Genomic DNA, 19,764 nt, shown 5'->3' on the forward strand with positions numbered 1-19,764 from the left:
ATTAGGCTAGTGTTAGGTTATCAGGAAACAATCTCCTTTTGAAATCTGCCCTCATCAGAATTTTTAAATGGTTTCATATTCTCTTTCAATAAATACATTAAAAATCGACACAGAGGCAGCTGATGTCCTATAAGCTGCTTCAGGAATAACACCACATTTGTTCTGACAGGGACGCTGTGAGAGAAAAGGAAATGAGAATAGGGAGGAAAGTAAAAGACAAAGAAACGAAAAGAAAAAAAAATGTGAAGAGAATAATCCCATTTAATACAGGATTAAACTCTTCCAGATGGCCTTGAATATATAGGTCTGGTCACTTCTATCATCACTCAAAACAAAATTACGCAAGATGAAATGCAGATAACAAAATTATTCCTTCCGTTTTGGGACAGAAAGAAGACTAAAATTTTGAGGAGAAATGAACATTTCTACCTATGTCATCACCAAAATATTCTATCCATAAGACTATTAGAAATGCATATATAGGAAAATATAGGGATTGCACTATCATGGTTGAATGAAATTTAGTTTTGTTCCTAGGGAAAAGCAATGAAGATACGAAATTTCACTTAAAATATAAAACACTTCCATCACCTCAAAGTGTTTGCTGATGAACATTTGCAGTTCATCCCAGGAATCAGGCAGCCACTAATCTACTATCAACAGACATGAGTTTTGCTGGTTTTAGAATTTTATATAAATGGAATCACACAGTATGCACCCTTGTGACTTTGGTATCTTTTGCAAAGTAAAATGTTTTGTTTCATCTAGATTGTGGCATAGACCAGCCCCTCATTCCTTTTCATTGCTGAGTAGACTCTCATTGTGTAAATATATAATAATTTGCTTATCCATTACTCCATTTGTCTCTCCTTTTTGACTATCATAAAATCAACATCGATATTTCTCTTAGTCTTTCTGTGGACATTTATTTTCTAATCTTGAGGAAATACCTATTAGTGGAATTGTTAGGTCATATAGAAAATATGTTTGTATTCTTTGTGATAAGAACACTCAACATGTGATCTGGGAGGTGATGGACATGTCTATTATCTAGATTGTGATAGTGGTACCGTGGGTGTTTGCATATGTCCAAACTCATTAAATTGTACACATTAAATATGTGCAGTTTCAATAAAGCTGTTTTTAAGAAAGAAAATATGTGTTTAATTTTATAAACATCAAATATCTTTCAAGGAGGTTGTACCATTCCCTCCATTAATATGGAGAACAGTTGCAGTTCCTGATATAGTCAGTCTTTTTAATTTTCACCATTTCGGTAGATATATGGCTGTATCTAAATGTAGTTTTAATCTCTTGATAATCTGCTGCACATTTTCTCATGTGCGTATGGCAATTAACATATCTTTTTTTCTAAAGATTTTATTTTTTTAATTGTTGGAGAGAGAGAGAGAGAGCACTTACAAGCAGGGGGAGCATCAGGCAGAGGGAGAAGCAAGCAGAGGGAGAAGTAAACTCCCCACTGAGCAAGGAGCCAGATGCAGGACTTGATCCCAGGACCTTAGGTTCATGACCTGAGCCAAAGGCAGACACAACTGACTAAGCCACCCTGGCATCCCAATATATCTTTTTTGGTGAACTCTCTATTCAGATACTTTGCCAATTTTTATAGGATGATTTATCTTCTTTTTAATGGGTTGTAAGATATATATATATACATATATATATGTATATATATATCTTGTATTTGTTATGTTGTTATGCTTATATATATATGTCTTACAACTCATTAAAAAGAAGGCAAATCATCCTATAAAAATATATATATAATGAGTTGTAAACTAATATATAAACAATATGGAAACAATTTCTTTGTCAGATATATGTATTACAAATACTTCCCACCATTTGTAGAGTGTCTTTCCATAAAAGCTTTCTCAAAAACCTCAAAAATCTAGAACCCTCTAAATGTTGAGCTCTCTAGATCTTTGAAAATGGCATATTCTCCATTGTTTAAGTCTAAAGTTTATCCTTGCTTAAAGATGGTGCTGAATCCTCTGCCATCAACTACGCACCCTCCTTACAATTACCCCTTCCTTCCCCTCCTGATCATAAAGCCAATAACTAAGATTAGCTGTTAGCCTGATACTCAGGAGAAATTCAGACCTGACCAATATGTAAAGACACCTAGACAGTACACAGTGTAATTGGATTCCAGGAGCGCTAGAGCAAGAAAGAAACACAAAGCTGGATAAGGGAGATTTTATCAACGCTGGAGTACTCTTTTAAGACATAAAATTTAATAACCTGGCAAAATGTTGTGAGAGGGTGCTGATAAACTGCTAAAATAACTCCAGAAAGATTGAAGAAAGTAATAGCCCATGCTAAGCAGAGTAAAATGCCAGAATTGCTGTGGGAGATAGAGGAGATAAAAACACAAAAATACTTATAGCAGTTGGCATTCTGTAGTGGGTATACTCTATATGGGCAGAAAATCCACCAAGCCTTCTATGGGATGGTATGATGGACACCCTATTAAGAAAGCAACAAGGTATGAACTGGAAGACCATAAGCATCACTGAGAAGCTTACTGCAGCTTTCCTCTCTAGACCAAGGCTCACAATAGGAGATGTCTTCACAGAATTGGATTTACAGACAGCATTGAGACTGATAGGATCTTGGAGTAGTAGAGGTCATGACAATGGCACAGCTCAACTCTGAAACAAGGTTGACAAATATTGTAATGAGGGTTGAGTTTGGAGTAGCATCTAGATTCCTGACCAAGAAAAAGTTATAGAAATGTTAAATGTCTCTGAGGTAAGACGGATGGAGAGCTAGAAAGGATATTTTTACTTATGCACTGGTCTTTAACCTGGTGCTACAGAGAAAAACAACAACAATTTATAATTGCTGATTCCTGCGATGTAATTACTCCCACCATAATGAATTTCAAGCTACCAATGTGACATCACTAAATGCCAGAGTTGAAAAGAGATGTGCAGTAGTGCGTGGTTATATAGTAGTTCTATTATACGGACATAGTAGACGTAAAAAACTTCACATGTAGATAATGGTAAAATATAGTTAAACAAAACAAAACAAAACAAACAAACCAGGAACTGAGTTATGCTAAGTATTTATTACCTCTGTTTTTAATATGATTTATTTAATTTTAGGTTTAAATAATGTAGTTTTTAATAATAACTATATTCAATGATTGGCTCACAAAGTCCTGAAAATTTAGTAGTCAGACCGTGTAAGCATACCACTGGCTTTTGCTCAACAACTACAATAGAAATAAACCAAAAATGGATGATCAGTAGGCTAAGGGAAACCATTCCCCCAAAGTTATAAATTACTACCTCATCCTACTCCTGCCTGAACCAGTTTTCTGACTCAGGACCCAATTATTAAAGGCAAAGCGAGTCCTTAGAAAGAAGACCACATGGTTAGCATACATCAAAATGATCCCCTCAATTCAATCCCAAAGGGACTTATATTAGCCTTCTCAGGCTGCCATTTCAAAATACCACTGGCTGGGTGACTTAAATAATAGAAATTAATTTTCCCACAGTTTTCGAGCCTGGAGGTACACAATCAAAGTTCCAGAGAATTGATGCCTGGTGGAACCTCTCTTTCTCGCTTGCAGATGGCTGTCTTTTCACTGTTTCCTCATATTACTTTTTGTTTACGTTCATGGACTGACAGAGAGCTCACTGGTGTTTCATCCCTTCTTATAAGGACACCAGTCATATCAGATTAAGCCTCAACCCTTATGTCCTCATTTCTCTTAATTATCTCCTTAAAGGCCCTAACTCCAAATAGACCACAATGGGGGTTAGGGCTTCAATAGATGAATCTGGAAAGACAAATTTAGTTCATAATATTCCATCCTCTGGCCCTTCAAGTAGCATATCCTTCTTGCATGTTAAATATATTCACCCCATCCTAGTAGCCTCAAGTCTTAACCTATCCAGCATCAATTCCAAGTCTAATGTCTTATCTAAATTATGTCCGGTGAACCTTCAAGTGTGATTCACCTGGAGGCAAAATTCCTCTCTAGCTGTGAAACTGAAAGCAGACAAGTTATGTACTTACAAGATATAATGGTGGGATCAGTTCAGATAGACATTCTTATTCCAAAAGGGAGAAATCAGAAAGAATAAAGGAAGGACAGGCTCCAAGCCTGTCCAAAATGTAGGAAAATTCCACTACTCTTAGGGCTCAAGAGTAATCCCCTGGCTGAATGCTCTGCTTTGTGGGCCCACTGATGAGAGATGGGGCCCTAGGTTTCTCAGCTTTGAGTGCAGCCTTGCCCCTGAAGCCCTGAGTAGGAGCCCTCTGAAACTGAGGAGGTCGCCCCACACTCTGAAATTGAGGAGAAAACAGCCTTGTCCTTCCCCATTCCCCACTTCCTCCTCTTGCCATATGTTCTGGGTTTGTGATGGGAGTGGCAGCCCTGATGAGACCTAATAGTCTTTAAGGTTATCCCTCCCTTTTCTTGAAGGATAAAGCATGTTCATTGGATCCCAACAGTCTGAAAACCTTTTATTTCATCTTGCCTCATCCATCTTTAGTTCAAATTTGCAGTGTCTTTGCTGGTTCATTCCTATCTCTATTTCTGGCTTCTGATGATATGGCTGATGAAAATTATGGGTAATTTCTTTATGGAGTGATTGTCCAGTCACACTTTCGGTGTTTTCTCCAAAACACATGTTCTCATTTTTCTGCTATATTGATAGGCAAAGAATTTTCCAAATCTTCAAGTTCTAGATCCTTTTTGGCTTAATAATTTCTTCGTTAGTGACCAAACACTTTCCCTTCAAAGTGCTTATCATATTTTAGTTTTATATTCATGGACTCACTGATTCTACTCTTCTACTCTTGCTCATTTTACACCAGTCACAGTGGCTTCACGGTCTCATGAATTTTGAGCTTCCTGTTGCTTCTGCCTCGAAATGTCTTTCCTCAAATACCAAGAAGGTTTATTACATCACTTTTTTTGAGTATTTGCTTAATGTCACCTTCTCAGTGAAGTTCACGATAATTCTATTTAAATTGCAAACCATCTCCACTTGTACTCACAGAGAAAAGTCTTAATTCCAAGAACATATACACATATGTATGGTGTGAATATATATTTACTTATTTTGCTGATGTGTGTCCCCTACACTAAAATGGAAGTTCCATGAAACCGTGAAATCAAAAGGTTTTATCTGTTTTATTTACTGTCTGTCCTCAGTGCCTAGCAATGTGTGTGTTTGCATGTATGTGTGTGTGTGTATTCCAAAAGTCTCATTGAGTGAATTAACATATGATGAACATATATAGCAAAATGATCATTAAGAAGTTAGGAACAAAAAAAAGAATAGGGCAACCCTCTCAGGTCCCCTCCTTCTTCGAGAGCCTTGTACTATCACTCAATAAAATTTACTATTACTTAGTAAACTCTGAAAAAAAAAGAATAAAGGAATGAATAGTTTACCCAAGTAATGAAAGAAATATAGTCAATAAATGTATCCAAAGGTGCCAAAGAAAATCCAAATGTAAAGTGGTATAATAAAACAGCTTATCAGACAAAAAGTGGGCCTGTAAAATTAAAATGATAATTTGGCATGGATGTGGGGAAACCTTCAATTTCAGTGGGAGTATAGTTATAACATTTCTGAAGAGAATAATGATTTTCTTCTATTAACCAGTTCATACATAATGATATGAATTTTGTAAAAGGTGTAAATTTTCAACAACTTATTTTTATTATCTTTTCTTTGTCATCACATTGATTTCACATAACATTTATTATAAAATGACTCTGTCTTTTGTTTTCCATGAATCAACCAGGGGCCAGGGCAAAAGTGGACCAAATGCTATGGTGAAATAAAGTTTACATTGACAAAATGGAGGTTGCACTAAAATGGTGACTCTTAAGATGGGCAGTAGTGAATTGACAAGGGAAATGTGAAAGGGGTTAAATTGACAGGATGTCATGATTAATTGAGTAGAAAACACTGGATAAAGCTAAAGTTTGGGGTAAAAATTATGGTATAAATTTTAGATGTGTTCAAATCAAGATATCTCTCAATTGGATATCTCTGAGCTATCTCAGCATTCAATCCCATCAACTCTTATTACAATCAGACTCATAATTAGAGAATTAGATATCAACATAGCCTGGACAGAGAGGATAAAGAATTTTTTTGTTTAAGAAGTAGGATCACATGACTAGCTAATCTGTATTGGTAAGTACCTGAGATCATAGATTAGAATGAATTCTAAGAATGTCATTGGAATGGGATAAAATAGGTGAATTGACAAAGATGAATTTTTTGACATTGAATTAGGATGTAATATTTGTTTCATCATCTAGGACGTGAATTAATGATTAGGTAATTTGGCTACCAAAACCTGGATATAGTTAATGATGCTTAAATATTTGAAATTCCATAGCATGAACTATAGGATAGAATTTTAGGCCTTCAGATTATGCTGAAATGAAGCTAGTCTGTGCAACCCACTCAACCACTTCTTAACCATATTTCCCTGGAGGGCCCAGAGGGCTTGCTTTGCAACAAAACCTTAAGAATGCATTGTCAAAGTCAATTGGTGATGGCCTATTGTGATGACTGTTCTCTGTAGATGTAGTGGAAGTTGCTAATATCGCTGGTAATTATCTGGTTTTAAAGGTCAAGTGGATTCAATTTCTGCAATAAGCCAGAGGGACTGACGGGTAATTTGAGTTTTGATTCACAGAAATCTGTGACAATGGGTAGTTAATTTTAGACTTGATTCCTAGAAATAGGTTGGAGGGGACTAAGTAGTTGCTTTATATGCTGGGAAGATTCTAAGAATGTTGACCAGAATCTTAACTCAAATTTTCAGAGAGATGACTCACTGTCCCTTATCCAGCCCTCAACTTAGGTATGGTTGCTAGTGGAAGCTCTTCCCAGATCAGGAATCATTCGCTTGGGAAAAGGACCGTAAGGACCCCCTTGTTAAAGGACACTGTACCATGGCCACAGGTATCATTATGGCACTTCTTCTCCCAAACCTAACCCAGAAAACCTCCAGCCATTTTCTTGGATGACTACATTCTGCAAAATGGAATACTAGCTTTTATTTACAAGCATAAAGGCCATGAACATTTCTTTACTGTCAAGCCCAAGTATATATTAGCTGTCCTGATCTCTGCCATAAGGTATCCCAGAGGGAACTAGATCATCTTGATATATCTCAGAACATGATATAGCTCAGAATTTATTGCCAAAATAGATGTATTACTTTGATGACATTATACTAATGGTACCTGGTGAACACTAAGCAGTAAACACCCTATAACTTTAATATAGTATATGCTCACCAGCAAGAATCTGATCTAATTTGTCCAGCCTGACCCAACAGACTCTAAATTTGGAAATGCACAGCAGTGTTCTATCATAAACTCAAAGGGGTATATTGGAGGCCAGGCCTGAGCAGTTCCAAAAAAGCACAGTAAATTACATGAAGAGATGGCTCAGACACCCACGGTACATGTTGCATTAATTCTCTCTCTTCACCTCAACCATGTGTGGGGGCCTTGGGATAGGGTGGGGAGGTGGTTTTGGAAAAGGTTTCATATGGTCATATAGTGGAGAAGTAAAAAGAAATGGTTTTATCAATGGAAGTGAGAAAAATACCAGCTAGAAATAGATGCCACACTACAGTTCATTTTGGGGGTGACTTTGAAAGACAGAAGTAAAGTTAAATTTTCACATTAAATAGAAATTTGAGTGATATATCTGGTTGTCCATCTGGGAGGAAGGATAAGTAACTAGAGATATAAATCTAAACTGGCTCATGGTCAGAGATTGATGGGTTAGATGGCTGGTCAAGAACTTGAAAAGAACACAATTGGAAAATTAGTGACAAAGAAATTTGGGGGAGAAGTATATGTGAGGATTATTCAGAATGAACACAAATTGTGAAGATATTCATTCCCATGTAAATACCAAGTGATATCCACAGTTGAGGAGGAGATTCTCAATAATCAGGTAAGTAAAATGATATGTGCTGTGGGCATCTGGCAGTCTCTTTCTCCAGACACACAGATGTTTGATCAGTGGATCAATATAGAGTAACTATACAGCCAAACTGGAGACCATTCATGGAATCAACAATGTGGTCCTCTACTACCCAAGGATGACCTGGAATTAATGAATGCCTAACCTGTCAAATATAGATGCTGAATCTAAGTCTCAGAAAAGACAACAACTCCGGGAGGCACAGCTAGCTGGCCTGGTGGGAGATTCATTACATTGACACTGTATCATACTGAATGGGACAACGCTATATTTTGTAAGGTAGACTCATACTCCAATAATGAATTTGCCTTGGTCCCCACAGATCTTCTGCAGTTCCATCATCGACAGAGGTAAAGAATTATAGTATGCTGTATCCAACTGTCTTACATTTACTCTACGGTTGTTTCTGTACGATCATCTCTTGAGAACCACCTCAGACCACTGTGGCTATACCTCTTTCAAGGATTTTGGATAATTATTTAGACTAATTGTTATGACAACTGATTCAAAGCAAGCCCGATATTACCTTTTTTCATGCCCTTATTATGTGCGCCTCACCTAACAGCCTATGACTTACCAGTTGTCACTGAAGAGAGGCATTTTCCTGTATGTGGACGCACGCATCATGCACAAATGTGGTAAAGGTAGTGTCACATAGAGCAACTTTTTACCAATGTAAGGACTAGAGCGATGGATAAGCTTTCCCCCCTTGTTCTGCTTTCTGCTCCTGGGACAAAGTAATCTAAACGACTTTTCTAAAGATGATCCTGTGAGGTAAAAAAATCATCCTTGATATTGAGTAATGCTCAACTTACATTTACTCTTTCTTTTTTCCTATCTCATTCCCTTTCTTGCCTTCCTGTTTCTTTGTGTTGCACTTCTGCAAAAAGCATTAGATGCCTTTCACTCAGGCTTTGTTTTCCAGGAACCACACTTCCTAGAATAACTGGTAACTGAGTGGCTTCAAGAAGTAGATTTTCTGAATGGGATTTTGTCAGTTAGAATGAGGACAAGGGGGACTCCATTACTAGAAGCAGATAGAGCAGTAATGACCCCCAGTACACGGGTTATTAAAATATTAAGTTATTCACTTGTGATCAATTTCTGTGAGTGCAGTGGAAGGCAAAGAGTATATGATGGGGTGGTCCTTGGTTGGTATGGAGGTGATCATAGGCATTGTGATGAGGGCTGGCTAATAGGAAACTTAGAAAAAGAAAATGAAAGGTTCTGGTCACTAGCTGAAAACTGAATGAATTATATGAAATTTGGAATGTTTCTAAGGCTGCTTTGATGAAAATTTGCATGTTCTGGAACTTCAGGGTAGATTGTGATAAGAATTTGGCCCAAAATCCAATTACAAAAGTCATGTACATCTGTAAGTAAAAATCAACCTTGACTAGAAAAAATAAATATCATGTTCCAGAGACCTGACATAGGAATATTTCATCAGATGACTCTGCACATCTTAGATTCCAAAATTCCTCTCTGCCCTCAGAAACTATAACTTGTCTCTATCCTTTGCCAGAGAATAATAGTCTTCCTATGACCGGAGACCATTTAATGATCTTACCTTAAGCAGGTACCTCACAGGATGAGTCTTCCCCTTATTGTCTTTGTGTCCAGATGATGACTTCCAGAAGACAAAGAACACAACCTAAATAGGGAAGAATAGCATTTGTTTTTAGAAGTAATAGCTTACATGGTAAAAAAAATTATGGGGCCTAGTAGTAACTGGGATATCATGTATGGGGTTGTATGGTGTAAGGAGGGATGGAACACAAGACTGTATAAGAGACACTTAATTTATATTGATGGGGGGGCTCACTCATACCTTGAGATTTTATGTTCTCATAGGGATATTTTTATCTAGTCCTAATAATCTGCTGGGATGGCTACATTAAGCTGAAACATATGATGATCTATTTTAAATGAAGTAGAAATCAAAATTTGCTAAGCATAGTTTTGAGAAAGGGGTCAAAAGTACTCCCAGGTACTAAATACAAAATTCTGAAACTTTAATAGTTTAATCATTAATCTTTTGGGAAGAAAAACATTCAAACCAACTTCATATATAAATGGGAAAGAGAAGGAGCTTATAAGGAATTGGCTTACATGATAATGGAGGCTGAGACGTCCCATGATCTACAGTCAGTAAGCTAGATACTGAGTGCTGTAAATTCCAATCATAGTGCACATGACCTAGGATCAGGAAAGCTAGGGATGTTTCAGTCCAAGGGCAGGAAACTGATGTTAAAGCTTAAAGATAGACAGAGAGAAAGTGAATTCCCCTTTCCCCAGTCTTTTTGTTTTATCAGCCCCTCAGAGGATTGGATGATGCCCACCCCCATTGGTGAGGGCAATCTGCATTAGTCAGTCTACCAATTCAAGTGCTAATCTCATCCAGAAACATCATCACAGACATACTCAAAAATAATGTTAACTGGATATTTGGGCAATGCATGGCTCAGTCAAGTTGACACAAAATTAACTATCCCAAGCCCATCTCTTGTCAATTTGGTACCCATACACATCTCCCTAAACCTTACTTAATCTCCAAATAAAGACATTCACAAGATCATAATTCTGCTTAACATTATACAGTATGTATCCTGCATACAACTAAAAATGTGCTAAACCCTTACTCAGAAAAAGAAGTAAAGACCTTGAGTAAAGTTCACTCTTCTAATTGATACTTCATAACTTAAATATTATGGCTGAAATTAATGATACTTAAATACTATGATAGAAAGCCAATGCATCTTATGTTAGATGATAAGGAAATAAGAGAGGAAAGAGAATAAAGATATTTTAATTTATACTTATATCTATCTACCTATAAATGTATTTACACAAAATAAAAAGAAAATATTTAGTCCTCGTTTCTGTAAGTGGTCATGTGGTCATAGCTGGTATTTATAACTACCTCCTTCCACTATCCATTTTGTATTCCCCTTGCACATAGCAAGCACCTGAGTTGGTCATAATTCTTTACCTGGTGGAATGATTCAAATCTTCATTCCTGAAGGGTCAAGACCATTAATAGGCCTACCTTGATTAGGCTGTTATGGTTTTTCTTTGACCTTTCTCACTCTTATGTGCTGAGGATGGCAGGGATTTGCTCCAAAATACTAAGGGTCTGTGCTGTGAGTCACCCATATGGGCCTGCCAAACACTCCCAACAGCAGCTCTATCTGCCACAGCCACTTCAAGCATCATTGAATCTGTTGAATCATAGGGACCAAGTGAGAGAGAAGCTTGTTGCTGACTCTTCTCTTATTCTGAGACCCACTCAAAACTAACTGCTTCTTGAGCTACTCAGTAAATAGGCTGGAGTAACAACCCAAATGAAGAAGACGTTGCCTCCAAAATCCAAACAGGTTCACTGGGAGTTGTGCTTCTTTCTTGGTTGTAGGAAGAGCTAGAAGGGGCTGGTTATCTTTCACCTTATAAGAGGTATCTCAACATGTTACACATCACTGGAACTCTAGAAATTTTACTTAGGGAGGAAGCCTCTGAATTTTAGTCAAATTTATTTCCCACCCACTGACATGCAAAACTCTTACAGTAAATCTAGAGTAGTTGCTATTTCTTGTTCACTGGGCCATTCAGCTTAATGTCATCAGTGTAATGGACCTACTGTATGATGTTGTGTGGAAAGTAAAGGTGATAAAATCTCTGCAGACTGAATTATGATACTATTGATACAAACCTGAGATAGGCCAATGCATTCCTGGCATTGCCAGCTGAAAGCAACCTGCTTTTTATGAGCCTATGGTCAAATATGAAGAAAAAGACATTTGTCAGATCAATAGTTGCATATCAGGTACCAGGAATTATGTTAAATTGCTGAAGCCATGAAACCGTATCTGGTGTGTCAGCTACAAGAGTCACTACTGGTTGAGTTTAGAATAAATCACTGTCATTGTCCAAGATCCATCTGTCTTCAGCACAGATCAAATAGGCTAGTTGAATGGCTAGTTGAATCACCACCCTTTTAAGTCCTTGATGATGGCACTAATCTCTGCAGCCCCTTTTCCTTTTCCTTTATTATTTTCCAAGGTAGATGGAATTCTAGCAGCTTCCACTTGGCATTTCTTAATCAGGGATCCAATGTGCAGATTTTGCCAGCTACTGTGTATCTATTTCAAGTATGCATTCTGATGCTGAGAAAATAGCTGCAGAGACCATTCAGGGACCCACTGGGTCCACTGTGAGATGAACCTGAGCTAAAATTTCATTGATCACTTGACCTCCATAAGCTCCTGCTCTGACTAGTGGGCCACAGTTACATTTGGGTGTTGTGTAATTATTGTCAGTTCGGAGGCAGGGTCGAGTACTCCCTGAAAGGTCAGAAATTTTATTGTCCCCCAATTTATAGTTACCCTGGTGAAAGGCCATAAGTCTTTTTGGAGAAGGCTGTGAGAATAATTTAACAGGGTCAGTTTTAGGGAGTGGGGTTTTGGTACTGGGTTTTTCCTCAAAGGAACCTGACCTCCTCTTCATTCAAGGAGTCTGGGTCTGTAAACTGGGTCAAGCCTGGGGATTGATGGAAAAACTGTGACTCACTTTCCAAGATGGCAGACACACAAATATTTTTAAAATGTCTATGCTATCTGGAGCAATATATACATTCAATGCAATCCCTATCAAAATGCCATCAACTTTTTTCACAGAGCTGGAACAAATAATCCTAAAATTTGTATGGATCCAGAAGAGACCCTGAAGAGTGAATGGAATGTTGAGAAAGAAAACCAAAACTGGTGGCATCACAATTCTGGACTTCAAGCTCTATTACAAAGCTGTAATCTTCAAGACAGTATGGTACTGGCACGAAAGACACACAGATCAATGGAATGGAATACAGAACCCAGAAATGGACCTTCAACTCTATGGTCAGCTAATCTTCAACAAAGCAGGAAAGAATATCCAATGGAAAAAAGACAGTCTCTTCAACAAATGGTGTTGGGAAAATTAGACAGCCACATGCAGAAGAATGAGACTGGACCACTGCCTTATACCATACCAAAAAAAAAAAAAAAAAAAGACTCAAAATAGATGAAAGACCTAAATGTGAAAGAGAAATCCGTAAAAAATCCATCAAAATCCTAGAGGAGAACAAAAGCAGCAATCTCTTCAACCTCAGCCACAGCAACTTCTTCCTAGACACACTGCCAAAAGCAAGAGAAACAAAGGCAAAAATGAACTATTGGGACTTAATCAAGATCAAAAGCTTTTGCACAGCCAAAGAAACAGTCGACAAAACCAAAAGACAGCTTACGGAATGGGGGAAGATAGTTGCAAATATTTTATCAGATAAAGGTCTAGTATCCAAAATCTATAAAGAAAGTATCACACTCAACACACAAAGAACCAAAAATCCAATCAAGAAATGGGCAGAAGACATGAACAGACATGTCTCTAAAGAAGAGATCCAAAATGGCCAACAAACACATGAAAAAATGCTCCACATCACTCAGCATCAGGGAAATACAAATCAAAACCACAATGAGATACCACCTCACACCTGTCAGAATGGCTAAAATTAACAAGTCAGGAAACAACAGATGTTGGTGAGGATACAGGGGAACCCTCTTACTTTGTTGGTGGGAATGCAAACTGGTGCAACCTCTCTGAAAACAGTATGAAAGTTCCTCAAAAATTTGAAAATACAGCTACCCTATGACCCAGCAATTGCGCTACTAGGTATCTATCCCAAAGATACAGATATAGTGATCCGAAGGAGCACCTGCACCCCAATGTTTATAGCAGCAATGTCCTCAAGAGCCAAACTATGGAAATAGCCCAGATGTCCATTGACAGATGAATGGATAAAGAAGAGGTGGTATATATATACACATACATACACACACACAATGGAATACTACTCAGCCATTAAAAAAATGAAATCTTGCCATTTGCAACAACGTGGATGGAACTAGAGGGTATTAGGCTAGGAGAAATAAGTCAAACAGAGAAAGATAATTATTATGTGATCTCATTCATATGTGGAATTTAAGAAACAAAACAGAGGATCATAGGGGAAGGGAGGGAAAAATAAAACAAGACAAAATCAGAGAGGGAGACAAACCATAAGAGACTCTTAATCATAGGGAACAAACTGAGGGTTGCTGGAAGGGAAGGAGGATGCGGGATGGAGTAACTGGGTGATGTACATTAAGGAGAGTACGTCATGTAATGAGCACTGGGTATTATGTAAGATTGATGAATCTCTGAACTCTACCTCTGAAACTAATAATACACCATATGTTAATTAATTGAATTTAAATAAATAAAAATAATTTTAAAATAATAAATAAATAAATAAATAAATAAATAAATAAATAAAATGAATTTAAACCAAAAAAAGAAAAGTTGTGACTTTGTTTTTGTGATTCAGGTTGGATTTATGCTCACTTGACCTAGAACTTTTCTGCTTATACAGAGCAAACAAGAATTTAATAAACTTCCTATCTATTGCATTTCTAGGAACACCGTAATCAACTAGTCACCACCATGGGTCTGTGAGGGTCAGACTATTTTGGTTGCTGTTTTGACTCCACTGGCCATTATAGTAATCACACCCACCTTGCCTTTTGTGATTGCTGCCACTTGGCCATTGTCACCCAGAGATCAAATTATTCCCATTGCATTTAAGTTTCTCAATTCAGTGACATCAGTTCCCCATGTAAAGTCTTGCCTACAGAAGAGATCAATTACAGAGCTCTTTAAGAGTGATGGGGATTGCTTCACCAATTTCATTTGGTGAACTTTTTCACATTATTGGTGAGAGATATTTCTTCTGGAACTTCCGGGAAAAGTGCGTAGGTCTTAAATGACAAAGCCAAACTGATATTCCAATCTCCCTAAGCCTTTGCATCCCCTCCTCTACATAATCCAAGGCAGGTCCGTCATTTCCAAGGCACACCAAGGCCCACCTTTTGGTCCATGTTTTAGTCAGCCTACCAAACTGTTAGAGTCTTTTCTACTCCTCAAGCTGAAGCATTTAATGAATAATCTCTGCCTAATATGCCAATATCAATAAATGTGGCCCGACCTGTGTTCCTTCTACCATTATTCCATATCCTTAGTTTCCACACATGTTCCCACGATTTCTGCTTGTGTAAACTATTGAGAAAACTCAAATGGTTCTTTTGGAGTATAATGCATCTCCTCATGGGCTGTACTTTGTACTTCACCTTTAGGACCCTGCTGGGACTTATGTCTAGTTATAGGTCTAGAAGCAAAAAAAAGTGGTGGGGTGGGTCTTGAGGAGAATCATCATTGTGTGGCCAGCTTCCCCATAAAAGGCTATTACCACTTCCTCAGGCAATGCAAGGTTAATCCCCTCAAACAGCAATGGAAAGACCTACACCTTTGTTAGTGGTAAGGCTGATACCATTGTGGGTAGGGAAACCACTTCCACTGTGTTGTAGAGGCCACTCCAATGCGGGCAGGGAAACTTCTTCAACTGTCAAGGAAGACTCAACAGAATTTAGGGGCTCAATGTGCTCAGATTTATCAAAGTCTTCCCACATGTCCCCATTTCTGCTAACAGGATCTCATTCTTTGAGAGTCAGTGCCACCATTTTAGCAGTAGAAACACTCTGCAAGGCTGGAAATACAACTTGTGCTATAACTCAGCCAGATGCAGTAGGAGATTTTGTATTTGATTTTCAACAATTTCAGCTCTGTGGCTTCTGAAGATAGGGGTCATTCATGTGGAACTTGTGCTGAGAGTTTGAAACCCTGGGTTCATCCTTTCCTTTCACCACTTTGTCTAGTAACATTAGTAGCAACAGGGCAATCTCATTATATTTGTTATTTTTCTAAAAATGTTTGTATCATAGGATCAGTGGAAGTATCATATATACAAACACTGAACTCCTTGTTTCTTATAAACAGTTGATTGGGAGTATCCATGGGGATATTTTGCATATCTCTATTGCCTGATTAGTCCATAGTGATTATCAGTACTCTACTCTGTTTACTACTACTGGAAATAGAGTTGTTAGTGTCTCATTCTAATCAGGTAAAAGAAGGAAACCCAGAAACTCCATAGGCTCATGCAATTATGGAAGCTGAGAAGCCCACAATCTGCAGCTGGTGAGCTGGAGACCCAAGGGAGATGAGGGTGTAGCTCCAGTCCAAATCTGAAGGCCTAAGAACCAAGAGTGTTGATGTAAGTTCTAGCCTAATGGAAGGAGAAAACTGGTATCACAACTCAAAAACAACTGGACATGGAGAGAGTAAATTCCAACTTCCTCAGCCTTTTTAAACTTTTTAAATCCTTCAACAGATTTGATTAAGCTCATCCACTTTGGGGAGAAAAATCTGCTTTACTCAATCTACCAATTCAAGTGCTAATTTCTGGGTGCCTGGGTGGCTCAGTTATGAAGAGTCTGCCTTCAGCTCAGGTCCTGATCCCAGCATTCCAGGATTGAGCCCCACATCTGTCTTCCTGGTCAGCAGGAAGCCTGCTTCTCCCTCTTCCACTCCCCCTGCTGTGTTCCCTCTCTTGCTGTCTCTTTCTCTGTCAAATAAATAAATAAAATCTTTTTTAAAAATGCTAATTTCTGGGGCGCCTGGGTGGCGCAGTTGTTAAGTGTCTGCCTTCGGCTCAGGGCGTGATCCCAGCGTTATGGGATCAAGCCCCACATCAGGCTCCCCCGCTGGGAACCTGCTTCTTCCTCTCCCACTCCCCCTGCTTGTGTTCCCTCTCTCGCTGGCTGTCTCTCTCTGTCAAATAAATAAATAAAATCTTTTTTAAAAATGCTGATTTCTTACAGAAACACCCTCACAGACACACCCAGGAATAGAGTTTGACTAAGTATCTGGGCACCCCATGGCCCAGTAAAGATGACACACAAAATTTATAATCATAGTTATTGAGCCTGGGACTGTCAGTCTTCTTTGAACATACCATCTTTTATCAAAGAAATAAGATCTATTTATTCTATAACTCACTAGCCAAATTTCCTCAAATATATTTTCCAAAAATCTTAGTTAATTTTTCTGTTACTGTGGCTTTGTTCATGGAGGTTGAGCACAAAGGATCTGGATTGTCTTAGACTCCACCAAACGGCCATTGGAAGAGCCCATGCCATGCATGACACAGTCTTGAGATAGCTAACATCTGTTGTGGCTCAGAGTGGTGTTAATGGAAAAAGAGAGGCTTGGGTTTAGATCCTAGTTCTGTAACTTAGAATTTGTGCGTGAGTGTTTGTGTGGGGGTGTATATAAAACTACTTAAGTTCTCTGAACAACTGTTGATTCGCCTACAAAATATTGTCAATAGTATCAATAGTTTAATACATAAAGACCTTATTCTTGTGTTTCATCACCCTTAAATGCATTATCAAAGCACGTATAGCTGTTTGCTCAAGGGAGATTTGCATAACTTTTACAGGTGATAACTTTTGATTTTGTTGCTAGTAATTAATAGCACTGTCAAAAATTACTTATTAGGGAGGGATAAAGGAAAAAAAGATATAGTAAGAAAAGACAAATAATTGGGTCTGAAGGCAAACGTTTCTAATTTAATAATATTTGGGGAAAATAGTGGCTAAAAGTAATATAAAATAGGTGAAGTTTTCATTAGAGAAAAAAATGAAAAAATTGCTAGTGAAAGTGAAACTATGTTATAGTTTAACAGCACTTTAAAAATATAGTAGTGTGGGGCAGCTGGGCGGTGGAGTCAGCTACGCCTGGGACTCTTGGTTTCACTCAGGTCTGATCTCAGCATCATTAGATCCAGCCCCAAATCTGGCTCCACACTCAGTGCAGAGTTCGCTTAGGTTTCATTCTCCCTCTGCCTCTCTCCTGTCCTCTCCTGTGCTCTGTCTCTCTCTCTCTCTAATGTAAATAAATAAATCTTTTTAAAAATAATAACATTAAAAATATAGTAGTGAATAAATATTAAATTTTGTCTGCATTTTTCAGACCTTCATGAATTTAATGCAAAATCTGATGTCACAAGTCTGAAAATAATGGACATAATTACTTGCGTGTTTAGTATTAACTGTCTTGAAATGGCTGTACCTGGATCTGGTCAGGGGCAGCCAATCTTGGAGAGAAGGTGAATCACGTGAATAGGATAGAGGGTGGTCCTTATCCAGGGGAGAAGAGAGCAGGGTCTTAACATGAAAACACTGCTATAGAGTGCTTATAAGTCATACTATGCAGTTTGTATTCATTAAAAGAACTGATAAAAGACCATAAGTAACTGAGTAAGTTTACTAAAGATTTGTCTGGGTGAAGAAAGGAAAATAGATAAAGGGACCCCTGAAGACTCATATGGAGGTCATTGAAATATTACAGGCTTGAGATGAGGGTACACTGTTAATCGATAATTAATTGTTGAGGCTACGGAGATGGAGAGAAGTAAATGGATTGGAGAGACATCTTGGAGCAAAATCTATAGGACTTAGTGCTTACTTGAAGAAGGGATGAAGGACAGGGGAACCACAAGACTGTTTTTCACAATTGGTTGGATAGTGGTGAAATACAGTGCAGTAGGAAACACTGAATTTATGCCAGTTCGGGGAAGAAAATCATGCATTCAATTTTAGAAATATTTGGTTGGAGCCATTGTGATACTATGAAATCAGTTGGGTGTATTGCGTGGAGATCAAAGGAAGTTTTGGTGACAAGCCTTAGGGATTGCTGAAAAATGGGTACTAAATTAGGCCGTGATTATGAATAAAAGTTTCTTGAGAAGAAAGTGGAATGAAGAAAGGAAATTATTTAGGATTGTAGGAAATCTAACATTAAATAGATAGTGAAAGGAAGATGAATCTGCTTGAAAAAAGAAGCCATCAGAGAGGATAAAGAAATATCAAAGGAATGTGGTATCACAAAATTGAGGTGAAGACTGTTTCAAAAAGAAGGGAAACTTTTTCAAAAGGTTAATATTTCTGGGGCGCCTGAGTGGCGCAGTCGTTAAGCGTCTGCCTTCGGCTCAGGCCGTGATCCCGGCATTCTGGGATCGAGCCCCACATCAGGCTTCTCTGCTGGGAGTCTGCTTCTTCCTCTCCCACTCCTCCTGCTTGTGTTCCCTCTCTCGCTGGCTGTCTCTATCTCTGTCGAATAAATAAATAAAATCTTTAAAAAAAAGGTTAATATTTCTGAGTTTCCTATAAGTTAAAGGCAGAAATATATGTACTGCAATTAGGATCTGGGAAATCGTAGATGATTTGAATGAGCAGGTTTTTCTTTAAATGACCTCAGCAGGTTAGTGTGGGCTGAGACTGGAGGAGAATGACATTTGCTTTATTATGAGGCCCCTGAAACAAGGGTGACTACATGTCAAACTTGTACAGAGAAAAACGGGGGGGCAAATCAGCAGATTAGATGATCTTAGACAAGATCAGAGGATTTCAAAATATAGACATTATTTTGGCCACTACTATATGAAAGGTTTTAATTTAAACTTAAAAAAAAATAATACTCCCAATATGTGGGATTCATTGTTAAAACACATTAATTGAACATACATCAAGTATATTTAAAACTCCTTACTAAGCACTGCTTTTTAAAGTGCTGTAGGGTCCAAGTACGTGTATATACGTCATTTGGTGGTGATTCTTAAAGTGAAGATTACTGGACCATACTCCAAATCTACTGTGTAAGTCAGAGTTCTCCGAGAAACAGAATAAGATGATGATAGCTGATAGATGATAGATAGATGATAGATAGATAATAGGTGATAGATATAGATAGATGATAGAGATGATAGATGATAGCTAGCTAG

This window comes from Ursus arctos, unplaced genomic scaffold, assembly GCF_023065955.2.
Source record: "Ursus arctos isolate Adak ecotype North America unplaced genomic scaffold, UrsArc2.0 scaffold_26, whole genome shotgun sequence".
NCBI lineage: Eukaryota > Metazoa > Chordata > Mammalia > Carnivora > Ursidae > Ursus > Ursus arctos.